The sequence below is a fragment of the Cimex lectularius genome, unplaced genomic scaffold (genome assembly GCF_000648675.2).
Source record: "Cimex lectularius strain Harlan isolate CLEC.00 unplaced genomic scaffold, Clec_2.1 scaffold263, whole genome shotgun sequence".
Taxonomy (NCBI): Eukaryota; Metazoa; Arthropoda; class Insecta; order Hemiptera; family Cimicidae; genus Cimex; species Cimex lectularius.
In genome coordinates this window covers 439,532-455,523 of record NW_019392788.1, presented here as the reverse complement: position 1 = coordinate 455,523, position 15,992 = coordinate 439,532, and the positions used below count along the sequence as shown (strand labels likewise).

Below are 15,992 nucleotides of genomic sequence, written 5' to 3'. Positions count from 1 at the left end.
AGAAATGAACCTATGAAGCAATTAGAAATAAAACTGCAAACGAAATTTTGCGTAGTATATCGGAGAAATAAAAGGAGAAAGTAAGGAATTCCCGAATTAGAAAAAAAACTGCAACATGAAAAATAATTTTTCCTTGGTATAGCGTATATTTATAGTATGATCAAAACGGGATTAAGGAAAGACATGTAGCAAGATTGGGATTAGAATCCTTTCACGTCCGGACAACTGGTTCGTTGGTCTAGGGGTATGATTCTCGCTTAGGGTGCGAGAGGTCCCGGGTTCAAATCCCGGACGGACCCAGCAAAATTTTGCTACATTTTCGCTTTCGAATTTCGGCTGATATGTAAAACTTGTTTACTGTTCACGTAATCGGGGTCAATGCAAGATCTGCAGAAAAAAGGGGCCAACGAAGAAATGAAACTGTCGAGGTGTGAATTTTACAATTAAAAAACGATTTTTGAAATTGTTTCAAAATTAAAGGAAAGCTTCTGACCTGATTTTTCATATAAATGCATTACTTAAATGCTTTAATTTTAATAGAACATCTTGTATTAACGAATGAACCAAATAAAAATCGCGGTCAAATTTTACTTAGACCCAAACAGAAAAAGTAGGCAAGAATAAATAATATTTAATTTATTCCGTTCTCATCGATGATTTTCGCATATAAGCTAATATTAAAACGAACGTCATGACACTGAAGTTTGACAATATTTTATCTTACGATAATTAAATAATTACTTACGAATAATATTAAATTATGTTTAGTCATAATTTTACTCTCGGGCAACCATCAATTTTTTGTTTGTATTTGTGTTTTTAGTTTTCTAGAGCCTGTTGTTATGCCGTTAGTTGAAGGATGGTGTCATTTTTATAATTTGGCGGGCCCATTATTGTAAGTCAGGCCGATGGCTTATCTTTCTAGCTGGATCCTGTGTTAAATCCCCGGCCATAACTGTTCCATGGAGATAAGGATGGGAACGACACATAATCCTGGGCCCCCTCCTGCTTTGAGAGTCCCTCGGATCCCAGGGCGCGATCACCCTTCTCGAAACTTCCATAGCTCTGGATATATCTTTACGGCTCTTTTCTTTATGAACGACATTTCTCTTCTTGGGTCTGGGGAATTTATAACGTTCACCGCTGCAGGTAACTCCCTGAAAGGATGGAATAATTCAATTATTTTGATTTACGCCCGGTCCCTTTTATAATTCGGCTTTAACGAGGCCGCTGGAGATTTATATTGAAATTTTCCGATATCCGATTAATATTTAACCGCCTAGGAACTAGGAAAATGGAACTGTGAAATATAGATTTCCTCCTGATAACAGCCGGTATCGTTCAAATGGCCGTTAATAACTCCATTTGCGCCTCGGCCGTGAAAATGGTCTCAGCAGCGAGTTCAAATTATCCCAATTCCATATCGTTTTAATTATTTCTTAGCAATTTGCACAACGAAAATATTATTAAAAACATTCTTTTGAAGTTAAAATCAACGACAGTTTTTCTGAAATTGATTTAGTGTAATGTAATTTTTAACAAATTTAAGTTTTTTTTTCTTTTGAAAAAAAAATCCCATTTGTAGGTATGTCGGGTTCAAATGCAGGGCCGCTGGATTCGAACCCGGCACCTTTATCTTACAGTGATGAGCGCCGTGTCAACACCTAAACCGTTGCGGCCACCGACACCCCCAACAAATTTAAGTATAATGTGGGTACAGTACGTTTTATCCACATTTTTAAAAACGTATTCAATGCCCAAAACAGGAATGCGACATAACCTGCTTACTTTATTTTCAATCTTTTCTTTTATTTGTACCCTATTAGTACCTATTACAAATGTGATCCCAAAAAAGGAGGCCACGTGGCCATTCGAACCAAACAATCAAACCGGTTCACAATTAGGCAGAGTTGTCTTTCCGAAAAATTAATCGTAGTAGAATCGATAGGAAATGCGAAATAACGAAAAAAACGTCACTTTTGGGGAACAACGTCAGAAAAAAGCCGCCCTGAAATGTAAGGTTTTGATACAAAAGAGACAAAATCTGCCAACCCGTTTAAGATGTGCGTTTCAAATTTTTTATGCGGTAACATAAAAGGTCTTTATACATTTATATGAGAGATTTTCCGAAAATAACGATTTCATTTGGAGAAATAAATTCTTAAATATTAGAAAAATATGTTCGAAAGTTTTCTGGCTGTAGATTTTTTCGGACGAAAAGTTTCAAAAAAGCTCGCCTTAAACTTGAGGGTAAAAATAGAGAAACATGTGTACCAAATTTCAGTTCAGGTTCAGAAAATGTCCCTTTTATGTTACCCCTTCCGCCCTCCCAACCATGTAAATACTACCAGCAACACTTTTTCCGGGTCCCCGCCTAAGGCCGGCGCCACAGTAGCCGGAATGCGATGGAAATTTCTGCGACGGAAATTTCCTCTGCACAAGCATTCAGTACACACAGCCAGCTACAGATTGAACGGAAATTCCGTAATGGAAATATCCGTCGTAACGTCTCCGTCGAGCTCGGTTGGTGCACCAGCGTCCGTCGATGGAATGTTCCCTTGGGTTCCGTCTAAACTGATCAAAATAGTGCTAATTAAATGGGGTGTGCCACACTGACGACGGACAAGCGTGAACGGAAGAGGTAGGCAGACGGACTGCGAGTGAAGCTGATCTAGGATGGACTTGGACCAATTTATTGTGGAAGTTCCGAACAGGCCCTGCTGGTGAAATTTTAAAGACGCTCGTCAAATGAAGCTATAGTATTATACTATCCCATAGTACTGGAATTAGCCAAGTGCTACCTTTTAATATTCAATGGATGAATCCAATGTTCTCTCTTTCTCTTCTGCTGATCCATTGCCTTGTAAATACACAAAACGAAAAGTGGTTTCACTTTACCGTTCACGATCAATTGAGTCACGTTATCAATTGCATATCCAAACAGTCGTAGTCATTCCGTTAATTTCCGCTGTAAATGTGGCTTGTTTGGGTCGGGAGAAATTTCCGTCACGAAAACTTCCGTCGCTTTCCGTCTAGTGTGGCGCCGGTGACATGGCGGGGAAGGGAATGTGAAGAGATGGCTAGAGCAGTGGGGTTGTGATCGTACGGATGAGTTCGTTGACAAAATGTTGAGGTAGCTGTAGATACATTACTTTTAAATAATGCATTTATATGAAAAATCAGGTCAGAAGCTTTTCTTTAATTTTCAAACAATTTCAGTGATACGTTAGTGACGTAGTAAGGAGCTTTGACAGTTGTCTGAGCACTTTGGACTGAGAAGGATTGGATGCGCTGGATGTTGGACAGAACCCCTCAGTTCGAGCCATTGTATCCAAAATGTTCGCAGTAAAGTCTTACAAACAGTTAGTTTAGGTTCACTAATTTCGTGATACGCTTGACCAATAATATTACAATTAATCCTCGTCCGAGTGGATCGAGGTCACGATAGCTCAAGTGGTAGAGCAAAGGCGTATCTAGCGATCGTGGGTTCGAATCCCGCTCGTGCCATTGACTTTTTATCTCAACTAAAAACCTTAATTAATTGTAGTTAGTTTAGGGTTGACTGTCAAGACGGATTTCGGTCCTTAATGTCTTTGTATTTGTCCCAGTCTTCTGCTAAGTTGTATCTTAATTCTTGAGTGAGGATTCCACGTCAGTCTGCTGTTAGGCATAGTCCTAAGTAAATATTTGACTTGAATGGAAGTCGGTTTCTCTTTGTTGTCGATGTACAGTTGTGGGCAACACTGTTTTTTTCCTAAGTTAAGCCATTTTTCTTCATTCAGTTTTGTCCTTTTTGCGCCAGTCTTAGATAAGCTCAAAGTTCTTGGATATTGGAGATAGCTTGGATAGGATCCCAGTTAAAGGACAATATTGTGATGATGCTATTAGGTTATGTACGTAGGTAGGTCAGCAGTATAAATGATATAAAGGATCGGACCAAAAATGCTCCCTTGTGGGTCGCCGGATTGTATCTGTCTGACTTCTGAGGCTTCGTTGCCGATTTCAAATCTACAAAAGCAACTATGGAAAGGTTGGTCTTTCTTGTAGGATTAGTAGTATGAATATATGAACAAATTTACTTAGTACAATATTTGTTGTAAATTTAAAATAAATGTAATAAAATTAAGTACTTTTTAGTGCAAACTTTGTCGTGAAATATGCCTTTAAATCGCTTTTTTTTCAGACTACGCAAAATGGAAGCACTCACATACGTCAAGAATAATTTTGTGATAAACGGCAGCAATTATTGGACCCTCGTAGAACATTTTTCTGGTTAATCTCCGGCAATTTTTTGAAACAAAACTCCATGTTGGCACAATGCCGTCTGATTATTAATCATGCTTAATGACCACAATATGAAGGAACGCGTATCTTACAAACCCTCCAGCTCATCACGGAAAAAATTAATCAGGATAACCAATTTTGTAATTTTGTGTTTTATTTAACAATAATAATCAGTTAAATTAATTATACATTTTTTACTAAGGTTTGGTTGACATGAAAAAACTTGTGTCAAGAGAGAGATTTGAACCCACGACTTTGTCTAACCTCTCGACTCAAGATCCTCCGAAAAATCGATACTCCTTTCTATTTAACCATATCGACCTCAGCATTCCTATCATTTCAATTAACTTTTTCTTTTATGTAAAATCTTGGTTCAGATGACAACGTTCACGAGCGGGATTCGAACCCACGACCTTCGGCTCAATACGCCTACAACCTTTCGATTTTTCCCTTTTGATTGATGCCCACTTGAGATGGGGAGCTGGCGTCGAAGTCACGATATCTCAACTGGTCAGAGCAGCGGCGTATTGAGCCGAAGGTCTTGGGTTCGAATCCCGCTCGTGAACTTTTTAATCTCAACCAAGGCCTTACGTAAAAAGATTAATTAATTAAAAGAAGTAATTTTGTCAATCAGACCACTAAATATAATGGAGTTAATACAAAAAAAGAAGTATATCTTCAATAACAGCTCTCCTTGGCCACTTCTTATATCGCCGAGAATCGAATCCTGATTACACGACATTGAGTTCATCAAGGAATTTGATAAATAGGCTCGATCTCAGCGGTTAAAAACCTTCTACGGATAAATTCTACAACCCAAAACGCTTCCTCTTAAGGGCCAATGTGTCTCCACAGTCTGTTAGGAGGTGTGGGTTGGTGATACCTCTGCTGCTTTAAAGAATCTGCATATGCCCTGATGGATTATACCAATCGTCTTCAAATTCGCATTTAGTTGCAGCATCCTGTTAAGATTTACACTTTTTTTCTGCTCCTGTAATTCGTTCTATTAATCCTTCCCTTCCAAAACTTGTCAGAAGGTTTTTGCATTGTTTGTATCTAAAGAGAGAATAAACTTTGTCCTCATATTTATTTTGTTTCTTTTGTCTGAGATGCTCATTGATAGTTGCTATGCTACAGAAGAGCTCAGGACCTATCATCGGTATAGCATCCCGTTTCCTTGCTAAGGCGGATGCCCTCACCTTACATTACTCCTAATGACCTGTTACCCAGCAAAGGGTGGGGGCTTTGTTTAGCACACCTAATCGGTTTTGGACTTCAGTATCTAATTTCCAAGTACAGTAAGTAATCACTTGCAACTTCCTTCCTTTATACTTCCAAATAATCCTACTAGAAGACTCAAAAGGAATTGATCAAGCAATTTCTCGGTGTTCAAAATAATGTAAGGTGTGTATCCGCTCTATAACAAAGTCATGTTGTATATTACAGTGGCCACTAGTTAGTTTCCACGATACCGCTAGATGCCACTTACGACTCGCCCTCCACTCTGCAGCCAATCAGAGTAGAGCTCTTCCCTGCACAGGGGCCCTGCACCGCTGGAATCAGACTCGTCAACCCGACGAGATCTCACCAATCACTAATTAACTGACATCGGCAACAACGACAGCAGACTCGTCGACACGACGAGGTCTCATTCATCACTAATCAACCACAGCAGACTCGTCAACCTGACGAGCTATCACTAATGGAACACCGTGGATGATAGCAAGGATACTCGCAGCATTAACCTGATCGCGCCTTCTAAACAGCCGACTTGGCCATAAACGCCAACTGCTGCCCCTCGGCTAATTGCTGCACTCCCGTACCTTCGGCCTCTGTGGAATCAACCTGCTCACGGCTCCCCGGACCTTAGCCAACGGTTTACTCTGTCACACACCACAACCAACGTCGTCACTCGCACGGTCTCGGCCTTGTACCTTCGTCACGGCTTGTCACAACACAACACCGGCCCTTGTCACTCTCAGTCACTAAATACATTTTGTAAATAACAGGTTACTTATTATCATTTTATTACAATGCTTCAATTAAATAATAATAAAACTAATTCGATTAGATTCTGCAAAGAGGTAGATGAGAGCCTCAATACACTTCCCGACAGACTTTGGCGTCCACACATCTCCGTAGGAGAAAGTATTTTTGACATACGATGATCTACATAGAAGAAATACTTTAGTTAAAATAGGGGAGGGTCACGTGATCAAATTCCTCAATTGATTGGAACTCACCAGTAAGGGTATGCCATAGGAACGTCAAGAGAGGTTATACCATTACTCCTGAAGTGGTTATAACCATCAACCCCTGAGTTCCAGTGATTTTCAACTGAAAAAATCCCATTTAGAGGTATTTTCGATTAGAATTCAGGCCGCTGAGTTCCATCAATCATACTGATCGGAGTATGGTGGAATAGGTACGGACATGATTGTCAAATAGTTAAACCTCACAACCTACACTGAACTTTTCGTTTTTTTTTTTTTTTTTTTTTTTGGCGTTATGAACTATGCATATTAGCCATGTGACAAATTCGTATATGTGTGTTCAAATTTGGGGGGTTATTGGGAAAAAAGGGCCAGGGGCAACGGTGGGAATCGAACCCACGACCGCGGCGTGAGAGTCTCTCATGCTAACCACTCGGCTACCGCGGTCCCCGTGAACTTTTCGTTCTTCCCAACAAAAAATTAATAATCAGGACCGTTCTGTTCGTAGAACTTGAACACTTCATTAGAATTTAAGAAAAGATAGCGAATAGGTTGAAAACGTAAGGTTTTCACACGAAGAGCGTCTTAATTAGAAATTTCGTGGGCGTCGGATGAGGGAAAATCGAGGAGCGGCATTACACTTTGTACAAGTGCTTTCCCTTTCCCATTTCCACTTAGATCTGTTTATTATCTCGAAATGCGGGTGGAATCACATGGAAGGGAGAAGGAGAAGTGGCACTTGAAGCCAACTTAGAACGCGCTTTGTCCCTGCTTTAGACCTATCCTACTTCTCTCTTCAGTCTCCCTTTAATAAGATTCCATCCTTATTAAAACCAGAATTTAATCTTGGCATCTGTTTAATTTTAATCAAGTTACTCTTGCTTTTGTTATATTTTTTAATTAAATGTCAACAAATAAGAATATCGCATTCACACATATAAGTTTTTCAAATTTCACATAAACAATGATAATTTGTCAAATAAGTATTATTTGTAATTCCTAGGAACGAGGAGATGTGCGGACCATACTATTGGAAATGACAACATTAAAATTCCACTTTTAAAATTTTCGTTTTTTACAAATTGAACATTTTTTATAGTATAATAATAACAAATTAGTACATTTTCAACAATAAATCAATTAAGCCGGACGAAAAATGTCTCACCAATAAGTCCAAAGTTCGGCAGTCTTAATCGTATGCTCTCGTGGCAATTTATATTGAAAGATTTGTACAGAAATGTAATCACATTTAAAATAATAATCTAGGAGAGGAGTTGACAGTTAAGTCCGGGGAAATAAAGTCCCAATCCTTTCTCTTCATGCTATAAAACGCACATGCTTCAGACAGCCAGTTGAAAATTCATTGGACATATAAGTACGATTGACAGTACTGAAAAAGGTTCTAACTTTTGATTTTAAAAAATTTCACGCTATTAGAATATTCTGTTCAATAATCAAGAGTTATAGCCCCATGTTTAAATAAACGTACAAGATGAACAGAATGGAACTCAAAGCATAAAAATACTCCACATTTTTTAGATTATCCTTCCTTACTGAAAAAGACAACCACAGTTATAGTAGCATTTAAAGTCAGAGAGCCTTAAGAGACTTTTTCATTAAATTTAGGTTTTCTCTCAAGAAGATGAACAACATAAAGAATCACCACGTCATCTATAAATTGCAACATAACAAGATCTCTCTCACTAATTGAGTTTTTACCTACTTATTCGAAGTTTACGATTACAAATCTTGCTCCAATCGTCGAAGAAGGGGTGAGAAATGAGGTAATGAATGAATACCTGCAAACGATGTAACCAGTTTTAAAAATGTAAGAGCAAAATGAGAGGATAATACGAGGGTTAAAAATGTAACCACAGAAAACAGTGAGTAGTGTGTAAGAGAGAATACAATAATAGAAAAAAAAGTTATTAAGAAAAAGAGAAAATAAAAGGGACAAAGATGAAAAGAGAGACCCGGATAATTAGATTAGATAGATAGATTCTAGAAACGTTGGCACGATAAAGAAAATGTTTTTCTGAAACCTATCACAACAGACCGCATCTCACGATTTCTGAATAATTATCGATTAACGATCACTAATCACCACACTTTCTCTTTTATCACACCCTCTCCCTCCTTTTCTCCCTTTGATCCTCTTTTTTCAATGTATTTTCTTCAACCTTTTATTTGTTTTTAACTTTCTCCACATTTCTACATATCTTTAGGGCTCAAAGTGTTTGTCTTCTGTGTAATTGTGCCATTCTTGCGTGTCGTGTTGAGAGTGCCTGAAGATGATCTCAATAAAGATCGAAACGTTGGCACGATAAAGAAAATGTTTTTCTGAAACCTATCACAACAGACCGCATCTCACGATTTCTGAATAATAAAAGAGAATATTCAAAAGAAAAGATAGAAGAGAAGGAATTGAGAAAAAAGAGTTATCAAAGAGAGGTAGAAAGAGAGAGGGAGATAGAGATAGAGATAGAGATAGATAGAGAGAGAGAGAGAGAGAGAGAGAGAGAGAGAGAGAGATAGATAGAGAGATAGAGAGACAGAGAGAGAGACAGAGAGAGAGAGTGAGAAATATTAAGAGTGGTGGAAGTGAGAGGGAGAGCGTGAAAGATAGAGAGAAAGAAAGAAATTGAGATAGAGGAAAACAGGGAGAGAGAAAGAAACGGTGAGAGTGAGAGGGAGAGAGCGAAAGATAGACAGAAAGAAAAATTGAGATAGAGGAAGAAAGGGAGAGAGAAAGAAACAGTGACAGTGGTGAGAGCGAGAAAAAGAGATATAGAAAGAAAGATAGAGAGAGTAATTGTGTGAAAAATGAGAAAATTGGAAAAAGCGATTTAACAAAATTATCGATGAATTAAGGTTTTTATTTGAGATAAAAAAGTCAATGGCACGAGCGGGATTCGAACCCACGATCTTCGGCTTGATACGCCGCTGCTCTACCACTTGAGCTATCGTGACCTTGATCCACTCGTACACCAACTTCCCATCTCAACCCCACCTTTTGAGTTTTGCCTCCTTTTTGCCATTTTTCAAATGTCGGGTAATCGGATTGGATTCTCGACGACAAATGAAATGGCAACGGAGAGCTTTAGTGAAGTATACTTCATTTTAATTCATTTAATTCACTAATTTCGGCAGTAGAGCAGCGGCGTATCAAGCCGAAGATCGTGGGTTCGAATCCCCCTCGTGCCATTGACTTTTTTATCTCAACTAAAAACCTTAATTAATTGTAATAAATTAAATGGTCAAGCGGACCACGAAATTAGTGAATTATCGATGAAGTTGTTTTTATTTTTTTATTTTAGCCCCTCCCACTAAAAATATATAAATGAGAACTATACTGAAATAAAAATTGATTTTATAAATAAAAAAAATGTCCAACTAATAACCGGTTTGCTTATCAGATGTCGAATGAAATCGACCGTTTGGACATTGAAAACAATACAGACACAGGATCCGCCCCTGTCGACGACACCAGGAAACGAAGGGTCGCGGATCCGTTTAAAGTTTAAATCCACCGCTCTCCCTTTCAAACATAGTGCGTTTGACCCATTTGGCAGGGTTAAATAATTAAGTGTGCACAGCGGGAGAGGCAGGATCAATTGTTTGCCCCTCGGATGCAGATGTTGTCGTCAGAGGGGCATTTTAAATAAACCAGCGTCCAAACCGGGCCTGCCGACGCCGCGCTGCTATTGAAACGTCGGCGTTCGTTTAATCTAGTCGTTCTTCGATAATTGGAAAAAAGGGGGAAAGGGACAATAGGATAATATCTATTATAATCAAGAGGAAGGACGAAAAACTACATTTACTTGCCACTCATCCTTTACCTATTGTAAGTGTTTCTAATGTAAAACAATTTAAAAAAATAAAAAGTACAATTTATTCATGTTTTCATAATTTATTTTTATACTTCTGACTGTCATCGGATTTTATGGCTTTAACGAGTTCAAAATGATGTAAAGATTACATTTGCTCGGCTGAAATTCAAGACACAAATGTACATAAAAAAAGATATCAAATGTCCTGTTCATCTGATGTTTGTCACATATTTTTGAGAATAGTAAAATTAAAACGAATCTTCGTTGGGTGTTTCTTATTAATTTTGAACGTTAATTTTTCCATTAAAGATTGAATGAATAATGATCAATTGTGCAATTAAATTTCTTGTCTTTCGAAATTTAATAATTATTAAATCATCAATATTTCACATTTGGCAACATAATAACAAACTCTTTGCCAAGGAATAAACATGAAAATGTTACAGATGACATAGTTTTCTTAATGGGGCCATGACTGTTTTTCGACCACAAATTATATTTAATTAATATTTATTTTTTCTGCAGGCTAACATTTCTTTCTCAATTTTACAAAAATTAAAAACTAGATAAATGATTGAATTAGAATGGCTTATTGTATTATTCCACTTGAACATGTTGACATTGCTTGCCTGGAAGTCAAGATATAAAAAGTACATAAGGTCCGGGACAAAAAGATAGCCCACCCAATATTTTTTCTCTTAATCAATTTTAACCATTGATATAATTTTTTTAATTAATTTTTTTATTGATATAATTTTTTTAATTTATTTTGAACCGATTTTCTCCATTAGGAAATGGAAAAAAAAACTTTGTAACAATTAATGAATAATACTTGATTTAGGGTGAAACATAAAGATAGCACACTTGTTGTTTATTTACAAACAAAACCAAATCCCTCTGAGTAAACAAGGCTAATTCAGTTCAGTTTCTGCATTCATGTATATTAGTGCGATGGGACGAGCAAAACCATTAACACCAACTGAAAAAAAATATCATTCAGCGAATGAAAATTCGAGGATTCTGTATTTCCAGTATTTAAAAAAATACCGGTAGGAGTAGGAAAGTAATTTTAAATTTTTTGAAGTCTCCAGAAATCTATGGTACGAAGAAATCTCCTGGAAGACCACCGGCCTTAACAACACGGTAAAAACGGGCAATTTTAAGGGTTGCATCCAACTCAACTTTAACGGCCCGTCAAATTGCTGCGAGTGCTGGTGTAGTGACGAATGTGAAAAACGTCCAAAGGATCATTCGTGCAGCTCCTCACATCAATAGAATGAAAATGAAAGGCATTCCACCTCTAAGCACGGCGCATAAAGAAAGAAGAAAGGAATTTGCCCGTGAACATGTGCAATGGAAAGACGAAGGATGTCCTGTTCATCGATGAAAAAAAATTCAATCTCGACGGTCCCGATGGCTGGGCTCACCACCATCACCATGACCTACGGAAAGAAGAGAAAGTGTTTTCCAAGAGGCAAATGGGAGGAAGCAGCGTCATGATTGGGGTGGTATTGGCTATGATCACAAAACTGATATTGTGTTTATTTCTGGTCGAAGAACAGCCAACAATATGTTAATTTGTTAGAAAACCAATTAACAAAATATTTTGAACTTGTTCCTAAAGAGAACGTAATTTTTCAGCAAGACTCCAGTTCACCCGGCAAAAGTTGCAAAAGAATTTTTTAGAAAAGAAAGGATCAGAATTATAGATTGGCCGGCTAGGTCCCCGGATTTTAATATCATCGAAAATGTATGGGAGCATCTTGCTAGGAGTGTTTACAGCGGTAGCCGACAATTTCAGGGCGTTGAAGAATTGAAAAAACAATTCAGGAGGAGTGGGCCAAACTTCCACAAGAGATGATTCGTCGTCATTTTGACTCGCTTTTAAATCGTATGATTGCTGCATTAGAAAAAGGTGGTGCAAATACAGCATATTAAATTTAATTTGTGTTATTTTAATTGTGTTTTAATAAAGAATTTTATTATTATTGTTCACTGTGATATCTTTTTGTCTCACCCCAAATCAAGTATTATTTATTAATTCTTACAAATTATTTTTTTCCAATTCCTAATGGAGAAAATCGGTTCAAAATACACTACATATTAATAAAAAAAATTATATCAATGGTTAAAATTGATTAAGAGAAAAAATATTGGGTGGGCTATCTTTTTGTCTCGGACCTTAAAAGAAATAAAATTTCCAGTTCTGATGTTTGTCACATATTTTTGAGAACTGCAAAATTAAAAGGAATCCTGTTTAGGTGTTCCTTATTAATTTTTCAATAATGATAGTCGATTCAATGAATAATGATCAATTGTGCAATTAAATTTCTTGTCTTTCAAAATTAAATAATTATTAACTCATCAATATTTCACCATTTGGCAACATATTGACAAACTCTTTGCCAAGGAATTCACTTAAAAATTTTACAAACGCCATGGTTTCCTTAAAGAGGCCATGACAGTTTTTCTACCTAAATGCATTTAATTAATAATTATTTTTTCTGAAGGCTAACTTTTCTTTCTACAATTTTACAAAAATTAAAAAACTAGATATGTAAATTATTGAATTAGAATGGCTTATTGTATTATTCCACTTGAACATGTTGACATTGCATTCTTGGAAGTCAAGAAATAAAAAGTACATAAAAGAAATAAAATTTCCTGTTCATCTGATGTCTGTCACATATTTTTGAGAACTGCAAAATTAAAAGGAATCCTGTTTAGGTGTTCCTTATTAATTTTTCAATAATGATAGTCGATTCAATGAATAATGATCAATTGTGCAATTAAATTTCTTGCCTTTCAAAGTTAATTAATTATTAACTCATCAATATTTCGCAATTTGGCAGCATATTGACAAACTCTTTGCCAAGGAATACACTTAAAAATTTTAACGGCATGGTTTCCTTAAAGAGGCCATGACAGTTTTTCGATCGAAAATACATTTAATTAATAATTGTTTTTTCTGCAGGCTAACTTTTCTTTCTACAATTTTACAAAAATTAAAAACTAGATATGTAAATGATTGAATTAGAATGGCTTATTGTATTACTCCACTTGAACATAATTAACTATTAACGTTTTCAAAATGAAGTAATGTTGACATCGCATTCCTGGAAGTCAAGATATAAAAAGGACAGAAAAGAAATAAAATTTCCTTTTCATCTGATGTTTGTCACATATTTTTGAGAACTGTAAAATTAAAAGGAATCCTGTTTAGGTGTTCCTTATTAATTTTGGACGTTAATTTTTCAATAAAGCTTGAATGATGATCAATTGTAAAATGGCCCCGCCGGATGTCTAGGGTACCACACCTACATTCAGATATATCTTGGCTTTATACTCTTTCCTTAAAAAGTATTTCTAGGCTCCTTTTTACCAATCCATCTCGTCGACTTCAATATATTTTCAAGCTACTTCAGTTGAAATCCTCTGTCCACATTCTTAACACCCGCTCGTTTCCCAATGACCTATCTTCCTCGTCATAAAACCTCCACATTTGAGAGGCAGAGGTCTTATAAACCCTCAAGGTGCCGGTGTTTTTGAATAAGGCCCATTTGTGTCGGATTCGAATGCGGACTGCTGGATTCGAACCCGGGACCGTTATCTTACAGGGTTGAGCGCCATGTCAACGCCAAACCGTTGCGGCCACCGACGCCCCGGCTGCTTTATTGTCAGGTACTTTTGCTACATTACAAAACTTGTTACCTTCCTTTTCTCAACTTTTAGTTTACAGTATGTGATGATGTTCGCAAAAGGCAGAAAATTCTTTATTATTACTACTTTTACCTAAATTCTTATTTTGCTTGTATTATTTCTATTTTTTATATTTTGTATTATATTATGTGATTTATTCAACTTTTTTTACTTGATGTTAATGTCAAAGGTTTAGTAATTCAAGTGCGAGATTTGTAAAAAGTTTTGGGATGTTTTTGTTATTCTAAGGACTCTCGTCCCAGAATGAAGCATATCATTCTTACTCTCTCTCCTCTCTCTCAATTTTTGAGAGCAGTTAATTTGCATTTTATTTATTCTTCATTATCTGTGGATCTCCATTCTATATCACGTACTCTGTTTTTGGAAAAACTTTGGCATCCAATGATTAAATTACTTAAAATAATAAACAGTTTTATAAAAAGGAAGGTGTTATTTGAATATGACCCCTTTCATCAATATTTGCTGTTCGAGATTTCTGACACATTTTATTAAAATTCTTAATAAAAATAAATTCAATACATAAAACTTAAGTAAATGTATAATATAAGCATATCCAATTAAATTCACCAAATTTTTATAACGCTTAAGAATGTCAACTGGACCATGTCCAACGTTGTCACCATTTATGTTTAAATGACTACCCACCCTGCGGTTACTTTGAGCGATGGCTTATTGGCGAAAGCCCCAGTGACTAAGCGACTATCTCCATACATCTGCATCTCTATCGGCCAATTGCCCGTCCCATCTCCATAGATCATAGGCCTCAGATTGGGGGATTGTGTTCCGGCAATCACAAATTCAATCAACCGATCGCATTATACAGTTTGCGCCAGTTGTACGAAGTTTGCCTCGTATTCATATTCAAATGGAAATTATAACGAACGAATAGGATAGAATTTTTACAATTTTGCGTTGGGTCCTTGAACAACTGATGTGTCCTCATCAACGCCCATCAGACACCAGCGTAAAATTATACATGATTATATAGATTGTAAATTGTGATTTTGTACAGTTGATTCTGTAAGACAACTTACTGGTCAACATTACAATTAATTAAGGTTTTTAGTTGAGATGAAAAAAAGCTAATGGCACGAGAGGGATTCGAACCCACGACCTCGATCCACTCGGATATCAACTCCCCATCCCAACCCCACCTTATGCGTTTGAAAAATGGCAAAAGGAGGGAAAATTCATAAGGTGGGGTTGGGATGGGGAGTTGTTGTCCGAGTGGATCGAGGTCACGATAGCTCAAGTGGTAGAGCAGCGGTGTATCTAGCCGAAGGTCGTGGGTTCGAATCCCTCTCGTGCCATTAGCTTTTTTTTCATCTCAACTAAAAACCTTAATTAATTGTAATGTATTAATTGGTCAAGCGGACCACGAAATTAGAGAATTTACTGGTCAACCTGGAAAAGGCCTTCGATGTTGTACAGCAGTAGGGGATCGTTTAATTAGTAAATTCTTTAAATTATAATTTCATCTGGTCATAGGATCGGTACTGATATTATTAGTATTTTAGTAGGTATTGTGTATGACAAGTCACAAGACCGGTCCGGCGAATGAGTCAGGCGTTTGATTACCTTTCAGCCTACTTATTTCAGGGTTAATGATAGTTATTGAGCTTCAGACCTAGGTTTTATCCAACCGCTAAAGTAAAATTAGGCGGGGGGCTGTCAACAAGGTCTTTTCAGCTCCATGCAGTTGCACAGAGGCACATTCACTCATTCATTCTGAAATATATTATTAACTGGTACTACGTACTCCTCCACATCTTTTTTTTGTTAAAAATAATCAATATTCTACCAACAGGTATATTACAATACATATTCACTCTAATAAATGCTAGTGACCAGTCCTCTGTGCTCCTGCTTCTTCAAACCTTTCCTGTATATTCTAAGCCTAGACTGATAACAAGAACTGCGACGATTTCGCCAAATTTAGAAATTG

At 36.8% G+C, this 15,992-nt stretch overlaps 1 non-coding gene across 1 annotated transcript; it reads left to right on the top strand.

Annotated features, from left to right (window-relative positions):
- Window positions 1–227: 227 nt before the first annotated feature.
- On the top strand, window positions 228–299 carry Trnap-agg. The gene has a single exon. It is a non-coding gene; the product is annotated as a tRNA-Pro (tRNA).
- Window positions 300–15,992: the final 15,693 nt, after the last annotated feature.